General features: G+C 34.5%; 1 pseudogene; it reads right to left on the bottom strand.

Annotated features, from left to right (window-relative positions):
- Positions 1 to 7,143: 7,143 nt before the first annotated feature.
- Positions 7,144 to 8,340, bottom strand: LOC123814597 (annotated as a pseudogene).
- Positions 8,341 to 9,403: the final 1,063 nt, after the last annotated feature.

Raw genomic sequence — 9,403 nt, 5'->3', positions numbered from 1 at the left:
CACCATCAGAATTCAATCTAAGACATATTTCTTTAATGAGTTTTTTTTAAATCACAAAAACTCTGAAAACCAAAGAGGGAAAGCAAGCTTCTAAACAAAAATGATACTAGTAACAGGGGACCCATTGCCAAGGGCAACATGCATTTGACAGAAGATGAGATGATGACAGATGAGTCCTTATTCTCTCTGTCTAAATTTTGTCTACAAAATGAATTCATAATATCTTAAATATTATCAGCCATTTTTTACTCACCTTTGTTATATAAAATGGCAGGGGGCTGTGTTGGCAGAAGTCAACAGAGGTGTAATTTCCTCCCTTCCCTTCTGTGATCCTCCCCATTTATAGCTGACAGTAATTGTTATAGTTCATCTCCCCCAATCCCATTCTCTTCATCATTTCTCTATATTCATGGATCTTTTTCCTTTTCTTCTCTCCTGTTATAAAGTTGCAGTTGTCTAATTTCTGCCACTGGGACCATTAATTTTTAACTGATTTGAAATACTCTTTGACATAAATCATGTTTTAAAATTTGTAATATTTTTCTTTGAAAAATATTTTTTCATATAATTCTATTTTAATAAATTTATTTTTATCATTTAAATTTTTCAAGGTTTATCTAGTGCAACCTTCTCATTTTATAAATGAGAAAACTGAGATGTGGCTTAACCATGGTGACCTTTACCACCTAATATGGACATGGTTTCTAAAACTATTTGGCAAACTCCTTTCAGTTGTATTTTGTATTCTAATTTTGATTCTCTCAAAACCTCATGGGAAAACAAGGTTTTAGTTATCACCCATTTATAGATAAGGAAATGCAGGTTCAGCTCAGAGAAAATAATTAATTCGCTCAATGTTATACAAAAAATTGCAGCCTTGCTGACCCCAACTATACCCACCTCTCTATGGGGTGTCCTTCTATTGTGATTTCAGAGTAGGTAGGTGGGCTATTTACAAAAATATAAATTTCCATTCTATATTTAATATTTTTGTTGTTACTTCATTTTTAGTAATTTCCCTTAATTCCAAAATTATTCAACTGATCACTTTGATAATATATCTTATTGGATTTATCAGCTCTATGAATTTAGCATAAAATGAGCTAGAGTTTGTTCTTCCATACTATGTCACGGGATGAGCTAAAATAACCCCATGATAATGGGTTTTTACATGGTACAGATCAGAGCAAATCTGTTTTAAACTGGTCAAAATTTGTGCCCCTCACACAAGACTTTACAAATTGTCTAATGATCAGAAACTAGAGCTTTTCAGAGAGCTCTCAAAAAGAACAACATTATATAAGACAAAAAATAGTCTGGTATTCCATTTATTAAGTGCTTTTCTTCAGAAGATTAGAATTTCCCTTCTCTCACTTTTTCTTTGCCTGATAAGCTTCAGAGCAGTTTCTACAAAGGACCAGCTAGAAAACAATATGAAGCATGAAGCACACTATGTTTAGAAAGACTGTAAAGGCAATAAAAGGTACAATTAACAGGAATGACCTAAACTAATAATGGCAGAGCTACTTATTATTGAATCATCTTCCTCTAATTTTAGAAAATTAAGAACCTTCATTCTCCATTGTCCATATTTTAATTAATGCCTATTATTTTCCCTAAATAGTGCCCTCTTTTGACATGCTATTTATACACAGAATTTCTGAAAATATACAGAACTTGCTTGGCAAGCAGAATCTCCACAAAATGTTTTTGTAAGAAATATCTGTTCCCTTTTGTCTCAGAAATGTCTTGAGGACAAATTTGTAGTTGTTCTCTCTTGAGGATATTCCAGCTTTCAGCTTCTTTTTATGTAATTTTAATATATTTGATGTATTTTGATTACTCTGTTAACATTTTCTGCTTCTACAATTAATTTAGCTTCTGTAGGACTGGCATACAAGGCATTTCATTCAGTTGGGTGCTGATTTTACTCTTTTTGGTTTTCTTCAGGGTGCTTCTGCACAGCAAGCCTTGCACAGCCAGAATGTTTTTACAAAGCTTGTTTATAGAGTATGAACAGGAATGGTTGTTCAGACTGGAGGAAGTACAGCCTAAATACCTTTTGAAGCAATGGAGTTCAGAGGAATAAAGACTGAACATCAGAGTATACTACTACAGCAGACTGAAGAACCTCCATTTGTGGATGAGATCTACAATTACAGCTCTCAAGGAGGTTTTTCAGGGTACAATTTAAAAGGCACCAAATATTTGACATCTCTATTTGTTTGATGTTTTCACTGCAGTTTTCTGAAGCTATGAAAAATAGATTTTAAAAGAGTTATTTTTTAGCATATTTTCTTAAGAATTGCAGATTCTGTGTTTATGCCCTGGCCAGATGGCTAAGTTGGTTGGAGCATCATTCTGTATGCCAAAGTGTTGTGGGTTTGATTTCTGGTCAGGGAATATATCTCATTTCAGGATTTGATCCCTGGTAAGGACATGGGTAAGAGGCAACAGATCAATGTTTCTCTCACATCAGTGTTACTTTCTCTCACTTCCTCTCTCTCTAAAATTGATAAGGGACTCAAGACTTGGAAAATTTTACCTTAAGATAAAAAGTTATAAGTCTAGCAAGTAATGTGTATGTTAAGCTTTTGTTTCAGAAACTACAGATAAGGTCCATCCTGGCTCCTGGGAAAAGCAGCTGACCTCCTGCTGCTTGGCTAGAGATTACCACCTGGGGACAAGTTGGAGGCATCAAGGCCTTTTGTGTGACCACCTCCCACCCTTGGGAACAGCTAACTGCCTAGAACAGGAATGCTACAGTTTCGCTCACCTAATTCTTCCTGTATTTCAAAGCCCTCACCAAACCTTGTTTGTCCTCCCCCACCCCCTTATAAAAGATCTGGCCAGGAAAGAGAAGGGAAGATGGTTTGTTAGGGTATGAACCCTCCATCTTCTTGGATCCCCGGCATCTGAATAAAGCACCCATAAAAGATTCAATTGCTGTCATTGCTTATTGGATTTAATAGTGACAGGCAGCCTGAATGCCAGTGTCTTTTCCAGTTACAAAATCAAAAAACATATTCTTTGTGAGGGTTTTTAAAAAGAAAGAATTGCAGATCCTGCATTTAAAAGAATAATTATAACCTGTTAAATTGAAGATGCTATCATTCCCAAAGGTGACTTTCCATGCCTCAGTTTTGACTTGCAATATTTTATCCTGTAGTTGGTCAAACTAAGAATCTCCCTCCTAATTTCTAGGAGAAGTGATACACAGGATATATTGATGACATGTTAAGAACACCTATATTGAGCATAGTAATTGAAATTCCTAACTTCATTCAGGATGTCACCAATTGCTTACTTGTAGGTATATAAACAAAGCCCCATGGACTTCAAAGAAGACTCAAACCTACCACTATATTCTATTTAACCTCTGCCATGTCACAGCAGATACCTCATTCTGACATCAGTATAGGCAGAGGAGATACTGTGTTTAAAGACCATGAATATGCTAGTGATCAGTACTATTCAAGTCATAGTCAGAACCCAGAAAGCATATCTACTTGTACCTTATTGTAAAGCAAACAGTTCTTCACCATTCTTTACTGTATGAACATGGTGACCACTTAGTAGACTGCCAACTCTATATACACTTGAATGTTCTTTTGCTTCTATCACTTTGCTTACTGCAAAATTTTTTTTCCAATGTTTAAGGGAAAAGTGAGCATTTCATTCTTGTATTTTAAAAAAACTATCTTAGTGATCAAGTGTTTTCATTAATATACCATATATTAAGAAAATATTTAACATATTATTACAGGAAGGTCATTTGTCTGATAAAACTAAACAAAGATGAATGTGTAATATAATGTGGGCTTAACTCCTACACTACATTACACTCAAAGAAATCTGTCTAATTACTTTGGTAAGAAAAGTCCAGAATGGTTAATATGTTTTTACATATTCAATTTATGAAGTTTAACTACTTCTTTTAATTGTGTCAGTGTTGAATTAGTCTTTTAAAAGCTTCTCCTCATTAATGTGAAAGGAAATTGAAAGGAAAAGTGAATAGAATGGGTTGTGAGATCATTAAAATTATTAAAAACCAGGAGGAAATGTCTCTTTTGCTTTCAAACACACAAAGTACTTTTTGGTACATATTTCACAGGTACATACATTTTCCATCATTATACAGCATAAGCAGAATCATTCTTATCATTTTATATATATTACCATATTCTCTTAGCACAAGAACCAAGATTTAAATGTTTAGAAATAAACAATGAAGAAAACAGTTGTTGATTCTGTTATAATGAACATGCTGAATGTTTCTTATCTAACTAATGTTACTATTATAGGTGTAGGAAAGTTCTGAATTGATATATTAAAAAAGACTCTTCTAGAAAATGAAATTTCTGCCCACAAATCAAAAACTAGTTAATTTATTTAAAGTCCTTACATCTAAAAAGATTCAAATCTTAGCCACCTAAAATAGACTAAATCTGACAATTAAAATGTAAAACCTCATTTAAAAATGGAGCCTAAATCTCAATAAATCTGCCTACCTTAAACCATCATGCAATATTCTGGCCCTTGCTGGCTTTGAAGTACTACATTTGTATCACCTTTCCAGTCTGGACTTGTGCTACTTTAGGTAGATTGACGACAGCCTTCAAAGGACTGGAATCCAATTTGGGAGGGGTGAGGGTGGAACAGAGTAATTCAATGTTGATAAATAATCTCCATGGTCCTGGCCTCTTAGTTGTAATAGTGAATGAAACAATGTCCTGGTCCTCAGAAAGTACAAAGTCTAATGAGTGGTTATAATATAAAGAGATTTATGGCAGAAAATGAAAGGTGCAAATATCTCTGGAGTCTGTGAAAAGAGATATTATTATTGTAAGTCATTCCTAGGCCTTCACCTTCTATAAACAAGCTCTTATAATAATTTTCAACAATGGTTTCATGGTAACTACTTCTCATTTCTTTTTATGACAATATGGACAGGGTAGTTATAATTGCATAAATTTAATTTGTTGCTTTGTTTTAAACTACAACCTCACCAAACTGAAGTGATAGTAACAAATTATAAAATTGTGGATCTCCTTTTCTTCTCCTGGATCTCCTTTTCTTCTTCTCAAGTACTTTATATTTAGAGTTCCTGTGAGTCATGTTCGAACCACATCTTAGAATAACAGATGACATATTTGCTTTCTATGTTCCTAGTGTTCATGGTCAGTGACTTGAACTTGCTTTTGGAAAACTATCCTAGTGGATGAGAAGCCCAGGAGAATGGTTAGGGAGTACGGTGAGTGACAGTCAAAGCATCGGGACCAAAGGTGATGTAACCTTCCTTTCTGCAGCTACAGAACAAAGAGATTACCTGATTTAGCAAAATAGTCCATTTACCTTGGTGGAAGACAGGTTGTAAAACAGATTCACAGGCAGGATCTAGTAATGGAGGTCAAATGTAAATGCCAATAGTACAAGGCAAATGGAGATGTAAAAAGACATTTGAAAATCAGATGGAAAATAGTTCAGGGAGAAATGATTTTTTGAGTTCAAAAGTCTGATGCTTGAGTCAACACTCAAGCAGACAGATGCTTGTCAAAAGCCTAGTATCTGAAAGACATAAGGACACTAAGCTTACATCATGTCTCAATTCACTCTGCCAAACTGTATTTTTCTAATTCCTGAAGCCAAAAATAATAATAAAAGCAAGAATACATTTAAAAATATGAGATCACCGATATATTAATTGTGCATTCATTTGAGTTTTGCTTCCAAAGTACATGAATGATACAAACAGCCCCTCACTTTATGGAAGAGGAAAAAAGATGTTACAGAGGTTACATGATACAAAGTTATACGGTTCTTGGGGACAGTGTTTGAACCAGAACACATGTCTATAACCTTCCATGGTCAGCACTTAAATGTTTAAGAATTTTCTTCAATTCTTAAAGGAAAATGATCTTAGATTTTTGAAACCTTTATTCTCTCTCTTAAGTAATTTTGTTTTGTGTGTAGTTAATTTTATGTGCAATGATTTTTAAAATTTAATTATATTTCATGAAATTAATCTTTAAGAAAATTAAAACTTCATTCCCAAATTATTGTGTCCTATGTATTACCACTAGTTTATTACAATAAAATATATTTTGGAGGAAATGTTGCAAAAGAAAATAATGTTTGGTATCAATAATTATGTTGGCTCATCAGGACACAGGCTTGCCACAGGTGTTTCAATTATATGGACATTTACATTTAGTATTACAATGTTGCTCTTAGTTTGTCATCTTAACCCATTGTTTTCTACTTGTCACTCTTGCCCTTTGTTCTGTTTCTCCTATTATTCTGCCTTCTTTTGGATTGAGTTTCCTTTTAAAATTTCAATTAAGCTTCTACATCAGCCTATTAGCTTTTTCAGCTGTATTTAACTTGCTTTATTTTTTAGTGGTTGCTCAGGGATTACAGATGCATCTTTAACTTCTCAACAGCTACCTTTATAGACAGGCAACGGTTATTTTCATAAAAGTGAAAATCCTCTTTGGATTTTTCAGTTAGCATAAACAAGTGCTACTAATGAAGGTGTTTGTAAAGTGAAGTGGCATAATGCATTATGCCATTTCCACATACAAAGGTTTCATATGCATGCTCTACTTCTGGACAGAGGGGAAATCAGTAATATTATATCTTATCACATACAATGTAAAATCTCTCATTACTCTCCCATCATGCTTTGTGCTCCTGCTGTCATTAATATTACTTCTACATGTTATAAACCTCTAATGCATTATTGTTTTGTTTACTTCAAGCAACTACTTTTAAGACATTTTATTTTTATCAATATATTGCCTTTATAAAATTTTTCTTCACTAAATAATACATGTGAAATATAAGTGACATCACAGTGACCAACAGCTCAAGAACTGTAAGGCATTCAATTGAATAACATAGTACTTCTTAAATGTAAATAAAATTCCCATTAAGACAAAATGTTTAGTGGTAAACATAAAATTTGCCATTGTCTCTAGGTATAAAGATATGACTAGATGCATTATTTCAAGATTCATTTGCTAATATTCAAATGTCAGAAAAATCTAGACTACACACTAGTTTTTATTATAACTGTTATTCCATCTTACCATGTACTTTTCACATCATAAAATGATCTTGTTTGATGAGAGAGGTGCTGGTTTAGGGGGAGCAGAATCTCCCATAGAAAAGAATGTTATTGTTTTTCTTGTGCCTGATGGAGAAGAGGAATGGGTGGTCTGCACTGAGTTCACTGGACTGGAGTCTAACTTGAAAACCCACCTCACTCCCAGTACCCACTTGCAGCCTTCATCCTTTGTTCGTTTATTTCCACAGAAGGCTTGTGGGAAACATTGGACAGAAACAGGTGTCTCTCTGCCCGACATCCCTGGGAAATAAGCCTTGCTCTGGTGAAAGGCATCCCTTATCCCCATGCTGCTCAAGGTTTACTTGGGATCATAAGTCTCTTCTTCCAGCTTGAACTTGGAAAGGTGCAGCCTCAGATGATACAGCTCCATCATGTCTGTGCTGGTTCACTCACTCATCTATTTGTAGGTGGCGGTCTCTTCCAGCTGATCCAGCCCACTGATGTCTTTCCTGCAGCTGTATGAATAGGCTGAGTTTACGGCTCTTGTAGTAGCATGAAGGCCAGTATCTTGTGGCTTTTCTATGTGAAAAATGGGAAGCTTTTCTTTCATTGACATCATTTGTACCAGTTTCCTTGTAGTCTTCCTTATTCTGAAAGGCTTCTCTGTGGTGTCTTGAACCTGATGTTCACAGATTCCTTTAAAGTATAGGGTGTTCGACAGAACCATTCTGGTTACAGAATCCACTGCAATTGTCAGGTAAGAGATTCAGGATTTTTCCTTCGGTCTGACTTTTCACTCAAGACTTGATCTCCTTTCTGATTTGATCAGAAGCTTCCAAAAAGTTAAAAAACCATGGCTTTGTACCAAAGTATGTTTTCATGTCTTCTAAATATTTATTATGAAATGCATAAGTTTTCTCTCCATATATGCTGTTGGCTATTTTAAGTACATAGGCATCACTGGGACTGTTGATTTCAGATATGAGTGTCCAGAAATCCGAGTGTGTTTCTTCAACCTTCCCCAAACTGAAGTCCGTTTTTCTTCTTTTTTTTTTCACTGTCAAGATAAGATATGATGTCCTGATCTCTGTTAAATTGATGTACCTGGGCTATTTGGGCTGCAGTGGTACCTCTGGTGTCCAAATGCACCATGGCCAAGGAGGTTGAGATGCCCAGGGAGAAAAGAAAATATTTTTACCCTTAGCAGATTCAGCTAGCTTTTTGCTAAATTCCAGGGCAAATTGGTTGATTGATTTTGTTAGAGAATCCATTGGGAATATCTGGGATCCAACGAAAGGAGGGCAGAGTGGACTAGAGAGGCTTGAGGAAAGCCTGGAGCTGGCAGCTCTGGGGAGCCAGTTGAAAGGTCAGCTGCCAGGATCCTTGTGCTGAGTCCTTCCCCACACTGCAGAAGCCATCTTTATAGGTCAGAGCATACATCTCTGAATTTTTTAAGAACAACAATGAAAACAAAATAAAATAAAAAAGTAAAATTAAAAAATGACATTTTAAAGATCAAGAAAGCAAAGTCTTTAAATTGGCTCCTTTAATGTTTCCTTAAGAACAAATCTGTTGGTAACAAATTCTCTCAAATCTCATTCATCTAAAATTACAGTACTTTTATTTTTTTTAGGGACATTTTCACTGGATGTAGAATTCTGGGATAACTGTATATTTTTTCTCTGTGTACATTAATGATGCCATACCATTGTCTTCTGGTTAGAATTGCTTCTGATGAGAAGTTAAAAATTCTATCTATGCTGTTTTGTATTTAATATGCCTTTTCCTCTGGCTACTTTTATGATTTTTATCTTTATCACTGTTTTTTTTTAAATATTTGATTATGATATACCTTGGTCAGTTTTTTTTGTGTAATTCTGCCCGTAGTTTGTTGAGCTTCTAGGCAACTTGGTTTTATACATCTCATTAGATGTGGACAAGTTTTGGCCATTATCTCTTCAAATATTTTTCTGCCTCCTATTCCCCCTTTTCCTTCAGAATTCTATTACATGTACATTAGACTGCTTGATATTGTTTTACAAATCATTGAGTCTCCCTTTATTATATTTTTTCTTTGTGCTGAAGATTGAATAGTTTCTATTCTATTGCTATGCATTCAAGCCTATTGATTTTTCTGCAGTGTCTAATCTGCTATTAAATACATCCAATAAATTTTTTATATTAGTTATTGTATTTTCATTTCTAGAAGTTACATTTCTTTGTCCTTTCATAAATTCCATTTATCTACTTTTATGTTCATATTTTCCTGGAAATCATTTAACATATTCATAACAGCTACCTTTAAATCCTATCATTTCTTTCATTTCTGGGTCT

The sequence above is a fragment of the Phyllostomus hastatus genome, unplaced genomic scaffold (genome assembly GCF_019186645.2).
Source record: "Phyllostomus hastatus isolate PE091 unplaced genomic scaffold, TTU_PhHast_1.1 phas_contig_16, whole genome shotgun sequence".
Lineage (NCBI taxonomy): Eukaryota > Metazoa > Chordata > Mammalia > Chiroptera > Phyllostomidae > Phyllostomus > Phyllostomus hastatus.
This window is presented reverse-complemented; position numbering and strand designations above follow the sequence as displayed.